The sequence below is a fragment of the Anguilla rostrata genome, chromosome 17 (genome assembly GCF_018555375.3).
Source record: "Anguilla rostrata isolate EN2019 chromosome 17, ASM1855537v3, whole genome shotgun sequence".
Taxonomy (NCBI): Eukaryota; Metazoa; Chordata; class Actinopteri; order Anguilliformes; family Anguillidae; genus Anguilla; species Anguilla rostrata.
Genome location: NC_057949.1, coordinates 28,657,306 through 28,669,572, shown reverse-complemented (window position 1 = coordinate 28,669,572; position 12,267 = coordinate 28,657,306). Strand labels below are relative to the sequence as shown.

The window sequence follows — 12,267 nt, the reverse complement described above, 5'->3', positions numbered from 1 at the left end:
GCCCGTACCCTGTCCCCCGCCTGCCAATAAACGTCAGTTAAGTTAACCAGTTTGTCGCGACTAAGACTAAAGTAGACATCCATGCGCAGATAGCCTAATAATAGGCCTACGTCTCCGAACAACGCAGTAAGTCGCAGGCGTGATTCTGAGAGATTTCTCGTGATAGGGAGGGGGGCGTCGGTTGCCTGATCCCCCTGAGTTTGACAGCAGAGTCTCTGTTCGCGCGCCAGCGGGATCTCGTGAATTGCGTGAGCTACACTTGTCGGGCACAAATTAATACAGTCCGTCGAGCCTAATTAACAACATGCTGCAGATTTCTTGAAAGTGCGAGTATTTATGCAGCAGATGTAAAGTTCCCTTCAAGTTTCAAACGCATGTCGTATTAAACCTGAGAATAATAGCTGATCCTAAACTTATGACAATTTGTGCTCAGATTTGTGCTTAGGTCGTCCCCGTGTAGCTTTCTGTATAGCCTACCTTTGTCAGAGACATGCACATATCATTTGACCTGAATCTCGCAAGGCTATGCCCAAAATTTTGTTTACTAATGTGTGACGTTTCATTCTAGTGTTAAACTACAGTTATATCCAGGTCGTATGTTACAGCTCTGGTACGGTCGTGCTCTGCGTGTAAATGAGCTCGACACACACACACACAAAAAAAGATTTTTTTTAAATTGAAGAAACAACGCGAAACGCAATTCAAAGCAAGGCTTTAGCTCCAGTTGTTCGTAAAGCGTCTTCGACGGAGGGGTAAACAGAATGGGGCATTGTTTCACTTGCTTGCCAATTTTATGGCGCGAGTATTTAAGGTGGGCTACGTTACAGTAAAGTTAATTTACATACAACTGCAACCCATATAACTGGTCTTTGCACAACAAATGCAAATAGTTAATCGCGTTCAGAGACCGACGAACATTCCTTTAACGCTACATTAGCTGACCAAGTTTTGCCCCCTTAAGACCAAGGTTTTATTTTATAGGAACGATGAAAACAAATTATGACAAGCTTTCGTTTTTGTCAATTAAAAAGTGCTGCCAAAACAACGTGGTCTTTTGCATTCTTATTTAAACAGAAAGGGGCTTGTTTACAGCCATTCAAACGTGTTAAAAAGAGCAAATTATTGATTTACACAGCACGTACCATTATGGAGTAGGGAAATTTGCCAGCAGTCTCAAAGACCCATTTTCCTTTTTTTAAAAAAAAGAAAAAAGTTCAGCCACCAAAAAGGGTGAGAGAGTAGAGCGAGAGAGTCGAAGTCTTCTGTGATACCGGAAGCAAAAAAGAACCTCAGCACAGGACAGCCTGTGGCCCAGCGAACATTTCTTAATTGTGATCTAGTAGGTCTTTTTCGTCTCGGGAAAGTGACCGGAGGAGGACTATCCGAGTCTCATGCTTCTGGGCTTCATTCGGGATATAAATGTTGACTTCTAACGCGCGTGTCCTCCACCACGAATGCGCGTCGGCTTCGGTGCTCCAGAAGACCCGCTAACGCAAGGCGGTGTCGGTGCGCCGCTCTCTCCGTCCTCCGGTCGACTGAGTCGGTGGCACGACGTCGGTGTGCCTCAAGCTACAAAAGTGATCAAATCAAAGGTCTTGAATGAAATAGCGATGGAAAGTAAGTAGTTTATGTCTATACCCTTTCCAATCAGATGTTGCCTTTTTACAATTCAAGAGGACCTCTCCTCCCTCATTTCGCGGTCCCCCTCCTCTCTTCTTGTATCGCAAAAAAGTGGGACCATTTGGTCTTTCTCCAACTCTTTCTCCGAGGCAGATTAAACTAGAAAACGGACAGCGGCTGGGATAATATGCGAACGATCACCAGGCTGGAAAAAAAAATCTTGAAATAAGAGACGGGAACGTGCACATGGTACATTAGTCCATCTCTGTAATCACATAAACCATGACAGCGAGTCCGAACAGCGCGTGGTTCTGAAGTGTTTAGGCTGTCTGGAACGCGCAGAGATACAGCCGCGGAAGCGGGGAGCTGGTAAATTATTAATAACGAGCGCGATTCACAGTCTGTCCCGTCCAGTGAGTGACCGGCGTGGCAGCTGGAGGTTTAGGGGGGAATTAAATGCGGGCTCAGGGAAAATCATGGACGGCGGGGATTACACGCACAGGAAACAGTGAAGGAGTAGAACGGATGGACAGTGAAGGATCGAGAGATATAGAGACAGACAGAGAGAGAGAGAGAGAGAGAGAGGGGGGGGGGGGGGATTTCAAACGCAAATTCATAATCACATGACGTTGATTATCGACAGCAACACGATATAACATATGTTGTTTTTGATTTAAAAAAAAAAGAATTTAGGAGATTACTGTTGCAAAATTTTCCTGTTAAAATCATATTTGATGGTGCTTTTGCTTTGAACATCTTTAAATTAAGCCAAAGTAATGATGCTGCAAAATGCACTTGGCCTTTCAGCCGAGATGTAGTTACCTATATATATATATATATATACGCACACACACACACACACATATATCTCTCTCTACGTGTGAGAGAGAGAGAGAGAGAGAGCATGTATGTATGTCTGTGTGTGAGAGACATAGAGGGAGTGTGTGTGTGAGCGAGAAAGAGAGAGAGAGATGAGAATGCGTCAGTTCACACCTCACCCCTGCAGCGTTTATAAAATTACATGCAGATACACATACATTGGGCCTAGAATGGTAGCGAGTTGGCTGAAGTAAAACACAGTGGATTCCTTGCGATTATCAATAGTGCACAAACAGCTTTGCTAAACTCATTCACCTGGGTGTTCTGAGTGCAGGCTGCAATGGTTGGTGTGCATACACTTTCAAATAAGATACATTTTATTTATAATGCTGTACTTTTTTAATGGCTATCTTTTCAAAACTTTAAATGCACCTTGCCACAATTTCTTTAAAAAACCCATTTGTGTTATTAGTGAGTGGGTGGGCAGAGAGAGAGAGAGAAAGGTAGAGATTATAAAATAAGAATATATATTCAGCTGTGTTATATGATAAGGATCTGTGTTTCCTTGTGTGTGAACCACATAGGCTGTAGCTGTAACTCTGCGTATTACCTGACATAAATATGTTTATTTATTTAAATAAAGTTTACTCATTTTTTAAAGCAATTTGCTAATCTCCTTCATTGTAGTTCAGTGCACTGCATTTTGGGATGAAAAAGTTCCCAATCATTAGTTACCCATTCCTTTAATGTGTTTATTATTCAATTTAATTTTATTAGGCAGGGCTCAACTTGGATTGACTAGGTTAGCCAAACTCAAATACACTTTCCTCATCTTAATTCTGTATGCATATGTATTGTATGCTAAATGCACTTACAGTACAAGGGCACACTGGGAACAATTTGTTCTATTTGTGTGTTGCCCTGGGTGACGAGCGGGTTTGTCGACATGATGGCTGGGTATAGTTGTGTTTGCCACCAACAAATCTCAGTTCGATGCTTAACTAGCACACACACACCTCTTTAGTCTGATATTGAGGGTTTGGTTCTTGGTTTGATTATAAATTCTCAAAATAGACATTAATTTAAGAAAATACACGGTACCGATATTAAAATATTTGGTCAATATAAGCTGAATTCATTTGTTTCATCACAAAAGATGCCAGGCCAACCGAACCAAATAACTTATTTTACAAATTTTTAAGCCAAGTGTAGTAGGACCCCTTATTAAATCTATACTCCACTTTTAAAGGACACACAATTTCAAAAGTGCTGTCCTGTTCTCATATCCAAAGCACACACTAGCGACTGCTGCTATATTGAACCACAAACCATTATGCTACATTAAACTTCATACTCACAGGCCTTCTTAAGACATATATGTTGATCAAAATCTCCTGCCATTTTTAAAAATCTGACAGAGAACATCACTCTGTTTTTATGATTTGACAAGCATTTAATTCTCTTGTTTCATTCATTGCAACAATGGAGACAAACATTCTTCTTTAATGTTCAGTTTATGGGCATCTGACAAATAATACAAACACACTTACAATTTTATTTTTTAAAATTGCTAAATGGAGTTGATTCAGCTTAGTTACTAAGTTTCAGCTGAGTTATGGTTGATTCAGCTAAGTCATACTTTATTATGATGAAACCATTTTGAATTGTTTATAACTATACGCCATTTTGTTTTCAGAAAGTCATTTTTGCATGCACACTGCAACTAATGAGAAAACGTATTATAGGCTTATAATTTACATAATATCTTGGAGTGAATTTGGTTTATTATTAAGCACTTTTCAAGCAGACCTACTGTCTTCAGTAACAGTTTTTCAATGTGATTGCAATTGATTTCCTGGCTCTATAAATATATCTAACACATATATAACACAGATTTAGATTTCAGTCAGCACTGAAAATTAATATAAATAGGCATGTGGTCTGTAATTTACATTAAAATTATAACCTACATATCATTATTTGATGCATTATGAATTTGAGTGTTTCTAATCATAACAGTTCTACCTATTAATGAAAAAACACATTGTAATCTTTTTATTTTTATTTGCTACCTTATTTAGCATGTGGACTAATTTGCCATAGGTATGACTGAATGCTTGCAGATAACATCCTTTTTCATTATTAGTGCATTAAAAGTAAAATACTTTAAAATAGTACTGATCAGGGAGGCCAATTGTTTTGACCAATTTCGGAAGAAAACTTACTATTATGTGTAATTGTGTTATCAACCATTACAATAAGAGTGTGACACTGACAATGTGTTGGATATTAAATTTAACATGCCTTTTTAAAAATGTTTAAACAGCTGACAAAAAAAAATGGCTTTGGTCACTGAAGATTTTGAAATCCTTATTTAGTATGTCTAGTCATATACATGTTATTTTTTAATTGGACAGCACGAATTATTATTAATATAAATAATAATAATAATAATGAAAATTATTATTATTATTATTATTACAACTGTTATTATTATGTTATTATTATTATTATACATAAACAATGCACAACGTAAATATAATTGTACTTCCAGAAATGTGTTTAAGCTATTCGGAAACACTATTGACCTGTAATATATATTCAGCAGATTATATTTGAACTAATTCCCAAAATGAGGGCATTTGTGTTCCGCAATAATATTAAAAAATCTAATCTTCACTTTGGAATAAATTTCAGAAAGCCATTTAGGTACATCAGTCATTCTTTATAAAGACGTTAGGAACGGTTATTTAACGGACAAACCGTCAAGAAATGCAAATGTTTTACTTTGTACGCCTTTGCGATTGAAATCTTGTCACCTGCGCCGATATACTCAGCTGCTGAAAGCTTAGGTTAATCGTTTAAAGATATTCATAAAGTTATTAATTACATGCATATTATACATTAATTTGTGGAAATTAATTTATAATATGATAACATATTGAGGCGTTTTCCACTTTAAATGGATTACATTATATATTGTATTGTGATTGTAATTATGTAATTATATATTGTAGGCCTTTTATGAAATAATGTTTATATTCATCCAGACTATATCCACGAATAGTTGTCTTAACTTCATGAGTATGTAGTGGGCCTATATTGCCTCGTAGAAAGTAAAATAAAAACAGTCGGATTTAATGGAATAAAGTTTATTTTAGTTGAAAATGCATTATTTTCTTTTTACTATTGGTTTTACAATAAGATGCCTCACACATACATTCACTGTTTTGTTTTGTTGGAATGCATGTTAAACGCGTGATTTTAAACGGATTTTAAACTTGGCTATAGGTGTGTGCAGGTGTGCACTTTTATATCTGACCTCACGAAGCGAAGGCTACCTACACCAACTGCAAACATTTTGCGCGAGCAACCCGTCAATAGGATACATAGCCTTGTGAATTGTATAATTATTTTTACTGTTACACGTTATCATATTTATTATTTCATATGTTATTATACACAAACTTTATACATATAGTCTCAGTGAGCCTTATCCCTAAAACCCTAATATAGGTTACTTGTGTCATTCTGACGTGCTTAATAGGCCCACCAAAGAGTTAAGGATCCTGCTCATGTGTCAGTATTATCTCTTTGAATTAATTCTGGTGGAGAAAATATGTTATAATGATGTTGCATAACGAAGAAAGCTTTTAGTGTGTAGGCTACATTCATTGGAAATAATTGCACGCAACATCTTAACAGAGGGCGCGGTAATGTATAGCTGTCATTTTATACTGACGAGCTGAAATTCATAATTTAAATGAATACGCTGCTGTAATTTTAATTTTGTCCGTAATTGCATTTTGTAAGCCTACATGGAAATGTTGTTAAATGTGCCTGAAACAGAGGGACATAATAATAACAATTATTGAATATAATCTCATAGGATGGAAAAGTGAATTTATATTGGAAGTTTTAGGGAGCATTCTTTTTATTTATTTTTCTTATTTATTCATTTATTTTAATTTTGGGGTGGGGTTGGGGATGGATAACACATTGTTCAGATCTGTGTCAGAGGTTCAGGGAGCGCATACATTTCTGCCTTTCCATATTTTGTTTATCTGTTCATTTGAGTAAATTGAACTGAATTCTGTGGAGTGTGAGAAAAAAAAAACGTTCCCCTTAATGAAAGACTGGAATTGCTGCATGACGTATTGTTTCAAGACACTCAAAGCCAATCCAGGCAAATGACAAGCTGAAACATAGGCTACATACGTGCAACAAGGCTTATAGGCCAATAAAGAGCGTGCTACGACATGTGACGTCATCAATAATCAATAATGGTGCGCCGTGAGAGCAGAATTTTGAATTCCACAAGTCATTGACATTTAAGTATGATAATATGATTTAATTTCAGTTGCAAAGGATTGCAATTGGACAACTAATCTGAACAGGATTTTACATCCTTCAAGAAAAGTAAAAGCTTAAAACAATTTAAAATGCGCTACTATAATGTTAAATTGATTCAAATGTAAAAGTGCAGTGAAGTAGATCTATTCTAGTTGATTTAATGTCACAATGTACTATAGACGCGAATGTAATAATGCGTTATGCATACAGGGGAAATCAGTCATATTATTCTCTACCTAGCCTATATCATTGTCCTCTTGTCAAATGACAGGTAAAAATGTAATTGTATATACAGTTTGCTTAAACGAAAGCTACACAACAACAACAAAAAACGGTTTATATGTTAAGTAACATTTCAATGAACAAACGGTGAACTTACAACTATTGAAATGACTAAACTGCTGAACTATAAACCACTGAAATCAATACCGTTATTGCTTGTTTGATGGGGCTCATGTTCACATTTGACAACGTACCACGTACCAGAATACACTCCGAGTAATAATGGTACAGTTGAGGTACATTCTTGTTCTTTAGGGAACAAATTTGCCAAATTTACACTGAAAGTACAATAATGTTCTATTTGAATACTAATATGTAGCTTTTCCAAACAAAAAAAGGTACAAATGTATTGCTGGCTTGGGGCACAGTGTTATGTACCTGTAGGGTACAGCCTCAGTGACGCGCGGTTGACACTGTATCGCCACTTTTTTAATCCCTTTTTTCTAAGAGTGTATGATGAAACAGACCTGATCATATTATTTATAAGCTATGTCACACCGCTTAATTAATAAATAGCCTAAATGTTAATTGGTGGATATGGATGGACGAATATTTTTTTAAAAACATATGCATACAAACCATGGTTGTGCTACGAATAAGTACTAATAACTTTAGTTTAGTAACTTGTGAGGGTCAGATTGTTATTATTCGAACCAATTTCTAAAACAAAGCGACCTCGCCTACATCGTTTATTGTTGAATTGAATAGTTAGTTCTACTACATTTTAAGTGGCATAAAATGCGTAATCCTGCCATCCACTGTCCAAAAGCACTTCAAAAACCCACAACTGGTTAAACTTATTTGCTGACTGGAAGGGAAGAACTACAACTACTTCTCAGATAACTAATTCGTAACGCGTAACACTCATCAAACTCGAGTGTTTAAACAAAATAATTTGTTATTAAATTAATTAATGTAAACTATACTTTACGTGTGTATACTTAGTCATATTGTTATAAACGACAATGCGTGGATATTCAGAGTGAATGTATTATTTCGTTTTATTAATATGAAAGAACTTGTTGTTTACCGTGTCAGTTCACCGTATATTTCCCATGGGGTTCGAACCTTTACCATTCTGGTAATTTGTTCGCGCTCCCCAATGAGGCTATTGTGATCAAAGGCGGTGCAGAGAGTCTTTCAACTCAACTTATACGCGCAAGCTCTACTGTGACTATATCTGCATTGTACTTACTGACAATTCACTGGGGAACTTTAACGGTCAATTACAGCAGTGCACTATGACTGTACTGTGGTCAGAAAGTGTTGAGCGCAGTGCGCTTATTCACTCAGCCTCGGCTCCGCTCGCGCTACATTGTTTTATTTTACGTATAGGTCGAGAGAGTGGTTTCATTCAGTGAATTCATGTAGTCATGACCACTATAACGTGCATGGTTAAGGTAATGGAAATATCATTGACAGTGTTGTGTGTGAGTAGGGGAAATTATCTTTTTTATTCTCTGAAATATACGGGCGCAATTTTTAAAAGTAAAAACAATAATGTATACATAATAGCATTACACTATTATTGTCATATTTATTCTTTCTTTAAAAACGCAGGAAAATGCGAATCTAAAACTACATAAAACGTAGCCTAGTTGTTAGAGCTTTCATTAAAATGGCATTAATTGACAACTTTTGAAATAAGATAATGAAATTACACATACGACAACTTTTTATAGCCTTTTACACTGAGCGACGCAAGTCATCGTGGAAACTGCGCGGCCGCGACTCGTCACCGCAGGGACTGCATAGCTACAGCTGAAATAAAGCACTTTACTGCCTGTACAGCACGTGCCGCTAGCGTAAACACTCTGTACTGCGCGGCCGCTTCGGGCCACAACTGTCCCTGGACCACATCATTGAAGTAGGCCTATTTATTTTTAATTTTTTTTTATGAACGCTTTTTTGGGACCAAAACAACATTGTTCTTTAGGGCCACTAAAAACCTTTGACCAGCTCGACTATAATAAAAACTACTAGTAAAGACATCACTGCTCAGTACACTATTTAGGTAAAGTAAACGTTAACCTCCCGACAATAGTAAATAAAAAAAGGAATAATTTTACCTGGGAAGCCTATACAAGACATGTCTCAAAGCTTTTGTTCTAGACTGGTTATTTGTTTAAAATCCCTTGCTAAAATTTATTTGAGGAGGTTTACAAGAAATCTTGCAAGGCTCATGTCTAAGCTTATTATTATTACTATGCAAGATTGGGAAATATTACAGACAGGCGTGTTTAAATTATGCATGCATGTAGTTCATATGTTGTATGGGCGGTTTGCCTGTTTGTACTGTTGTGCCATCTGCAAAGCTCTCTATGACCCAGCATTTTGACTGTCATTTATATATACATTTTGGGAGGCATTTTCTATTTTGTAACAAAATATAATCTAGTGTATAATCTTATTTGTTAGGCTAGTGTAAAAGGGCAAACCCGTAGTCTAGGGGAGCATATAACACACCTGGGCACACATCCCAACAACTGAAATTATATCCCATAAATATGTTCCACATTTTTATAAATTTCAATATGGTGTTTTAAAGTGATGATATAGCTGATATATTCTCTCCTACTTCCTCCTCGGTTTTGTGAGTGGCATAGCCTGGCAGGTGTGTCCGTCTGTTTTCCCCGCGATGTGTTAGAATGTTAGAATCGGAATGTTAGCTGAACGGTAGCGTGGAACACTGGCGACATTTGTAAACGAGACTGTGTATTTGTAAAACTGTGACGGGTGTGGGAGGATAGAGATTTGAAAAAGTTTGCGCCAGGTCCACTCTCAGGCAGAGGTTTTGGGGGTCACAAACGCTCCTCGTCAGGTCCAACCTCTCCGCTCTCCTGATCACCTCACTCTCAGAGCGGAATTTGGACAATCGGTTAGTAACTGTCATAACTGTCATAGTTTTGAAAGTCCTCGAGGCCCTAATCAAGCAAACGGTATAAATGCAAGGTCGCAAGGTCATACCAGAAACCTAGATTCTATTACGATGGTGGTGGTGATGATTATTGTACATTTTGTTATTATAATGGTTATTATGGAATTTCACAGTAGATGCACATTGTGCAATCTGCATTATTCTAAGTATACTCGTGTAACCCTGTGTGAAGGGAGCGTTTTTAGCACTATGATTGCAGGGCTTGAACCCACAGGCTTTGTTTTCCAGTTTACCTCAATCTTTCATGACTTAGCAGTCTCCTCGCGATCCGAATCTCGCTCCAAGCCGAGACGTTTGTTTTTTTTCTCTTCTGTTTTCGTGCCATTCCCCTCAGTTCTCCTCATCCTTTAATGGTAAGCAGTGCCTGTAAAAAAAAAAACAAAACAAAAACAAGAACAAAAACAAAAGCGGCGACGAAGGCACCGCAACAACAAAGCGGGTTGGAATGCCGGGCCTTGGCAGACGGAGAGGGAGTCCGATGCGGAAGCGGATTCGGCCGCCTCGGGTCGCTGGCCTCGTCCCTCTCCGTGATCCGCGCAGTTCGGGTTTCAGACGGCTTGCTGCCACAGCCTCTGTCTTAAACTTTGCGTGTAGACATTAAGCATCGGTTACGTTTTCTAAAAAAAAATTAAAAAAACAAACAAACAAAAAAGAACCATTAGTTTTAGTTGCGCAACAGAAAACGTTTTTGCATTTGAAGAAGAGAACAAAAAATGGGTAAATATGTAAGACTTATTTGATATCTGTCTATAAAATAGTGGACAAAAACAACCAACCTTGTGCAACACAACACCAGCAGTGGCCACATGCTACACAGCCACCTCTCAGTAGGTTGTCAGTATACCCTCCTGAATGCGGGAGCACAAACAGCACGTTTGATTAAAATGCTTAAGAGCAAAATTAGTTTTGCCTACAGAGAAGCCTCTGGAGTATACTTCAGAGGCTGATTGATGTCACAGGGTTGTCTGAGGGTTAATTTGTTTACATTTTTAAAAAAAACAATAAAAAAACGTTATCTCAAAACACCTTAAAAAACCGGTGCAGCATCTACTGTGAAGGCCGCTGGGACACCCGAAGGCACGCTTTTAAAATGAGCTCTTTGAAAAGCAGTTGAATTACGTGCGTTTTTTGAAATCTGCAATGGTCAAAGGTCAAGTTTTTCCTTTAAGGTGGCCAACCTCTGCCAAAACAAAGTTGGAGGCTTTCAACTTTTAATAGCAATTTTGTTTTTGCATTGCTGTGTTTAAAAGGTAGAAGCTGGGAGCTGTGTGATTGGGCAGGAGACAGGTGAGCAGATAAATGCAGTTACAGTGGCAGTGTGATCCCATTTCGAGAGGAAGACCGGCCCTGTCGCTTAGACAAGGAGCCGGTCCAATTTCTACACTTTAAAATATCTGGTAGAATGGCCACTGCTAAATGCAGCAAACAAAACGAATAATACACTGCAGTGATTGGTCAAAGAGATATTACTGTTAAATTAACAACACAAAGGCAGTGCAGTGGTTGGTCAAAGAGGAACTACAGTTAAATAAACACAAGGCACTGCAGTGATTGGTCAAAGAGATATTATAGTCAAATAAACAACACAAGGCAGTGCAGTGATTGGTCAAACAGGAACTACGGTTTAATCGACAACAAAAGGCAGTGCAGTGATTGGCTGAAGGGATGGCGCAAGCAAACGAACAGCATGACACACAATGATTGGTCAAAGATGCAATGTGTAAATTAACAAGACAGCAGTACAGTTATTGATGGATGAGCTGCAGCAAGAAAACAAACAATGCAGGGGATCGGAGTGATTCCACAAAGAGATCCTTCTCTTTTATAAACCCCTTATTCAAGGTCAGGGTTGTGAGGGGGGCTGGAGCCTATCCCAGAATGCACTGGGTGAGAGGCAGGAATACAGCCTGGACAGCCTGGACCAATGCATTGCAGAGCCCACACACCATTCACTCACACACTGATACTGTACCTATGGGCAATTTAGACTCTCCATTTAGCCTGACCTGCATGTCTTTGTACTGTGGGGGGGTGGGGGGGGCAAGTACCTGGAGGAAACCTATGTGGGAAGAACATGCAAACTCCACACAGAAAGGCCAGGATTCAAACCTGTGACCTTCTCCCAGTGAAGCGACAGTGCTATTCACCACCATGCCACCCTCATCTAAGAGATACAGGAAACAAAATGAGGAAGAGAAAATGACTGGCGTCTCGATGTTTCACCAGTATGGGCGGTGGGCACAGGTAAGCCCACA

General features: G+C 38.3%; 1 protein-coding gene across 1 annotated transcript in view; it reads left to right on the top strand.

Moving 5' to 3' along the window:
* Window positions 1–1,268: 1,268 nt before the first annotated feature.
* The window catches only part of myl4 (myosin, light chain 4, alkali; atrial, embryonic), a 30,029-nt gene continuing 19,030 nt past the window's right edge, over window positions 1,269–12,267 (top strand). The window contains exon 1 of the mRNA XM_064315361.1: window positions 1,269–1,617. The gene's annotated coding sequence lies outside the window, so the exon portion shown is untranslated. The remainder of the gene's footprint in view (window positions 1,618–12,267) is intronic.